Source organism: Diabrotica undecimpunctata, chromosome 5 (assembly GCF_040954645.1).
Source record: "Diabrotica undecimpunctata isolate CICGRU chromosome 5, icDiaUnde3, whole genome shotgun sequence".
In the NCBI taxonomy this organism is placed as follows: domain Eukaryota; kingdom Metazoa; phylum Arthropoda; class Insecta; order Coleoptera; family Chrysomelidae; genus Diabrotica; species Diabrotica undecimpunctata.
In genome coordinates this window covers 112,907,355-112,913,498 of record NC_092807.1, presented here as the reverse complement: position 1 = coordinate 112,913,498, position 6,144 = coordinate 112,907,355, and the positions used below count along the sequence as shown (strand labels likewise).

General features: G+C 30.8%; 1 non-coding gene across 1 annotated transcript; it reads left to right on the top strand.

Annotated features, from left to right (window-relative positions):
• Window positions 1-2,454: 2,454 nt before the first annotated feature.
• TRNAR-UCG (transfer RNA arginine (anticodon UCG)) lies at window positions 2,455-2,527 on the top strand. Its single transcript has one exon. It is a non-coding gene; the product is annotated as a tRNA-Arg (tRNA).
• The last annotated feature ends 3,617 nt before the right edge of the window (window positions 2,528-6,144 follow it).

Genomic DNA, 6,144 nt, shown 5'->3' with positions numbered 1-6,144 from the left:
CCCTAACAGGGTGTCAATAATGATTATGTATCAAATAATAAAAAAGTACGAACTAAGAAACGACACCAAATGGGAGAAAAACAAATTAAAACTTAAAAATTAAACAAAGATAAGTAAATATTATATAATTTTATAAAATGTATTCGCCTATCCGAATTAGCAAATCGCTCTTTGATTACATCAACATTTAAAGAAATTTCAAGATTCACATTGATGAGTGCTAAACCAGTTAACCTTTCCTCCGAAGTTCTCTTTCTAATCCAAGTCTTAAGACGCTTAAGCGTAGAACGCTCTGCTGTGTTGCTGCACTAACTGGCAGTGTAATTAATATTTGCAGAAATATTCTGATATTTGGATACATGTGAATATCGCAGTTTTCTAATCCTTCTAAAATAGAATCAGGAAGTTATCCATTATTTTGCACGACTCTTTTCCACTTTTGAATCCACAGTGAAACCGTTTGTTCTACTGTGGAATATGCAGTAAGGCCAGTAAGTAGTAGATCCAATAGTATCCTGGAAGGCGCCAACAATTTTTTTAATAAAACTTTATCTTCTGATGTGTTATCAGTTTTAGGTAAAACAACTCGAAGATTGAATAGATTCATAACTTTCAGTAAAAGTCGTTCTTCTAAATCAGTTAAGATATTGTCTAAAAGGGGTAAATAAATAGATCTTCGGAAATTTTCTTCGCAACAGTTAACAGATTGGTTTTGACGACAGGTTTGACGAGAAACTATACGATGCTTCAATTCAATGTCTAGTTGTTCAGCTATTTTGTTTACTTCATAGTAAAGTTTGCTAAAAACAGATTCAGCATTTGATCTTTTATTTTGAAGAATGCATTTAGTGTCCTCTATGGCCTCAGTAGTCTACTTCAAATCAAATTTTGGTGACTGAAGAAGACGACTAAGTGATACAGTTGTACTTAAAACATCACTAAGACAAACTACTGAAATGAAAAGTTCTGGGCTCCTAATAGTTTCCATTAATGAAAATGCATCAGCTGACATTTTACTGTAAATCCACGTAGAAATTGTTTCAAGAGCGTTGTATATTTTGATGATTGATTCGCCCCGGAACTGAAGATGACCTTCATTCCTTTCAACCCAACGAGTTTCACAAATACCTTGGACAGCAGCCTCCAGTTCCTTTATTTGTATTCACTAACTTATCAGACAGAGCTAATGCAACAACAATATTCACTTTGATATTTATTATAGATAAATTATAAAATGTAGCACACAGTCTCAACAATTATAATACATATTCAAATTACAAACAACCAATTCGTAGACAAAACTGAAGATAAGAAATTACATTGAATAAGCAATAATGTGTGGGCGGAAATTCTATCTCATTGATAATCGAACAATTCTCTGGCACTCAAATGACGAATTGACAAAATTTGAAAATTGCGTAACTCTGAACTCGTGGATGTCTTAGTCGAGGTATTACTGTATTTAGAATTGTTGATTTTTTTAAAAGGCAGTTTAAAATGACTTCCGTATAATTCTACACTTACCAGTAGAATAAATGAGTTTGAATCATTTCAACTTTTGACTTCCTGCTTATAAGGTTGATGGGTTTTAAATTATTTTTTTTATGATTGTTTGATTCACATTTCATTTTGTTTTGGGGGTGGTCATGACCCCCGTGACCCCCCTTGGATCCGCTACGGTTCATAGTCCAGTCGTCAGAGATTTGACCACTACAAATCATGCAAATCTAAACTTAAATTTGTAAGAAAATTTTTTAGAACACATCTAAAAAATCAGTTAAAGATTTCAATGTGACCAGGTTTAAACGATCTAGCCTGCTGACTTAGTCAATTAGTTAATGATCATTTAAAAGTTACAACAATGTCAAAGTTCCATATTGTTTTGAAATATAAATTTTGGCAATTTTAAAACATGTATTTTTACAAACTTTAATAATCATTGATTTTTTTACTAACGCTTGTTATGATTAAGATAATTACTTATTTTTGTTGGCTTTTCATGTGAAATTTTTCAAAACATTTTTTTTTAATTATTTTGTATTTTATTTCTTTATTTTTTGATATAGGTTGCACATAAGTGTAACTGTACTAAGAAAATATTAAAATTTAAGCTTTTATTTACTTTTTTGTACAGTCCACAAAAATTGGGCTTTTAATAAATAATTACTAAAAATTTAAACTAGACACATTTGCCGAAAACCAATATTGAAAAATATTTTATTGTTTGTTATAATTTGTATTAATTTATGCTAAAATAAAGCGATTATAAACATTTTTAATCTTTTGATATTTTTATTTCAAACTTTGGTCGTAAATGTTTTTAAAAATTCGTTCGTTATTTTAAAAAATATATAATCAAAAGTTATATTTGGTTATATTATAAAAAAATATTCTATTTACATTAAAACACGTTCATGGCACGGTTTGTAACAGCTGCGATGCAAAATTATCAACGACCGTGTGGCCTAATGGATAAGGCGTCGGACTTCGGATCCGAAGATTGCAGGTTCGAGTCCTGTCACGGTCGCGAACATTTTTGTTTTTAATTTACAATAATTATATGTAACTAGATAGCATGTATTGCGAATGTGCACCTTTTTTGGATTAGAGATAAAAGATTTGACCTAAACGTTCTACCAATATTAGAAGCAGTGTCGAAAACAGCCAGAAATACGGTTTTACTGATAATGTATTTTACATTAATTTAGAGAAACATAATATATAGTTATTCATTAGTGCAAAAAAAGACAATTTTGTTTCTAAATTGTAGTGGTAAGAATGTACTGATAAAATAATAATAATACTACTCAAAACTTTTCTTAATGAGAAAATAAACACGTATTACCTTACTGTGTAATCAACTTCTGATTATATGGTGCGTGCGGAAGAGACAACTCAAAATTTGTCATTTTTGAGATCTCTATCCCAAACGACTTAAAAAGGCATTATCTTTAATCGCATTTCGCTTCTCGAGAATATCGCTGCAATTCAGTTTACCACCAGCTCTGAAATGAAAAACAACGTCTGTGCTGATCAAGACTGTTACATTTTGTAATAGTGCTAACTGTTAAGTGTTTTTCCCAGGAAAACTGTTACAATTGTATTTATAACCCAGATTTTTTCCGGTAAGTAGAATTTAATTTATTATATATCTACAAGAGTGTTACATTTCAAAATATAACTTACTTGCATAAAGAAAAACTTGAAATAATTTTATTAGGTTATGAAAGAGAAAAAATTCGACTTGCAACGCTTTTGAATAGAAACTTTGACATAAAATAAAAAAATACTTTGACTTAAAAATACATTATTTTCGTTGAGGAATAAAAGTACATTTTGGAATAAAATAGTTTTGTGCAGTCTTATGGTTTAGATTCATTTTGTTTACTAATATTGTGTGTGTTATTCTTTTAATAATAATTATCATTTAATTTATATAATATAATTATAATATATAATAATTTAATAATTATTATTCTGTTAATAAAGTAGTTTTATTCTCTTATAGTCTAGAAAGCCTAATTCTTTTACAATTTCATTTTTGTCACAACACGCTTACTATATTATGTATCTACCTCCTTCTATTATGTACCTACGATATTTCTACCTACCTCTATGAATATTTTGTTTGTAGATTAAAATGGCTAAAAATCGCAGCATGTGCATTTTAAACATGATAAACAATATTCAAGATGAATATGCACACAGAAAGTGTTTCACAAGAAAATCAGAACAGATCGGGTGAATTGCAAGGTAAAATATGCCAGTAATTAATTACCATGTCTAAATTATGTCTTATTTTTCGAAAAATAAACCTCTCAATCTGAAGATACACAAATGCACCACCAAGATTAGCATAGCCCCTTTCAAAATTCTGCTTCTTTGCAAAATAACAAAAAAAATCATTTTTAACATTAAAATTCTTATTTTTAATTTATATTTTAGAAAACTCATTTCCGTCCTCAGCAAGCAGTTCATCATCATGGTCCTCATCGTGGTCATCTGATTCATCATCGACGTCATCCTCAGTAGAATTTGATGAGGAACGTGATCCTTATGGATCAGATGACAGTGTAAAGGACCCTAATTATACTTTTTGCCAAATAATTCAAATACATTGAACCAAGTGGATGAGAACATTCAACCAAAGGAAAATAACGAATCAGAGTGAAACAGTACAAATAGGTAAAAGGAAGAAGAAAAATTCTTTATTATTATTGTGGAAAATTCTATATTATTGTGGAAAAAAATCAAGCAAAAATATTAAGGAGTAAATGAACAGCTTACGTTTCTTTCTTTAAATAAAAAAGAATGAAGATGGGACAAAAACCAAAACGGAACGAGAACGTGCAAAAAAATCCATTCAGTTGACGTGTAATGAAAAATGCCGCCTCAAATGTTATGCTAAAATTTCAAAGGAAAAATGCTTACAGATTTTTAATAAATATTATAGTCTCGGGGATATTAATAAGCAGAGGGAATACATTTCATTTAATATGACATCGCTTCATCCAAAATATAAATACAGTAATGTTGTTCAGTCCAGAATTCCCAACAATGCCTTCTATTTTATTATATGAGAAACTTTTTTCTGACTTCTATGTAAATCCACGAAATGTTAGATTTAATGATTTAAAATTCATTACGGTAGAAAAAAACAAACCAAACATTTTATTCAACAAATACAGCTATGACAAAAATTATATGGGAATGTTTTATTCCATTGGTTTGAAAAATGTTTTTTTTAAATATCGCTATTGTCGTAACACAGTATGTGTTATTTGTTTGCCTTTGTCTTAATAGGCAGGTGGCTATGTATTTTTTATTTTTATATTACAGTATATATGATGTGAAAAATGATATTATTGACGCTGGCAAGTAAAAAAATGAGATACTTAAAGGCGTCAAAGGGCTCTAACGTTCTCAAATTAACCATTTAGCTAGATATCAAACGTGTCAAAAGCTTAAAAGAACAATGGCTACGAGTAGGTCGAAAATCAGTTTTATCATCAGAAATGGAAGAAGACTTGGTAGAGTATTATTTGGAAATGGACAGAAGATATTATGTTCTAGTACTTGCAAACATTCGGAGACTAGTATACCAGCTTGCTATCAGATATAACCTTCCAAATCCCTTTTCAGAAAGAGATGGTAATGCTGGTAAAAAGTAGCTCAGAAATTGGGATACCTCAGACGGTATCCCAATCTATTTTTAGTAGTTAGTTTTAAGAAAACCGCAGGGATTGCAAAAGACAGAAAAATAGGTTTTACTCCAGAAAATATTAACCGTTTTTTGATATCCTGGAACCAGCTATGGAGTAGATAAATTATTACACCACCGTACAATCCAAGATTGCTAGGGTCGTCACCATGAAAGAAATAAAAACAAGTAGGAGCTTGTAGGACTGCTGCAGAAAGAGAGGCACTAGTAACTGTAGTTACCTGCATAAATGCTACAGGAGGATTCGTTCCTACATTGTTTGTATTCCCTAGCAAAAATATGGAGGCCGAGCTATTAGATGGAGCTCCAGCTGAATAAATTGTCTGATTGTTACCCTTCAGGATGGATAGACAGCCACATCTTTACGGAACGGGTGCAACATTTTATTAATCATCTAAAATCTTCAGAAGACGATCCTGTGTTGGTCATTATTGACGGCCATTATAGCCATACATAGAATCTGGGCGTTATAGACTTAGCCAGAAAAATTATATTTTTATTGTATGCATTCCTTCCCATATGGCACATAATATCGAACCTTTGGATTTATGTTCTATATCTCCATTAAAGACATAATATTCAAGAGAAATCCAAAATTGGTTGAAAAATAATCCTTGTCAAAATGTGCTTATAATTCTGCCCTGCTTATAAGAAATCTGCGACTGCTGAGATATCAGCCAATGGGTTTTATAAAGCATAAATTTTTCATTCAATCGGAATATATTTTTAGAAGCAGATTTTTTAAAAACAAAGAGAAAGAAGCCTCGACAAGATACTTCTGATAAGACTTTGTCATTCGAACCAAATCACAACATTCGAACCAAGCTCTCAATTCAACTGTCTATTGAAACCCCCCCTCCCCCCCTATTTTTTGTTCCAAGCATTATGAAAATGCCTTGCATTTTAATTTAAACCAAAATTGT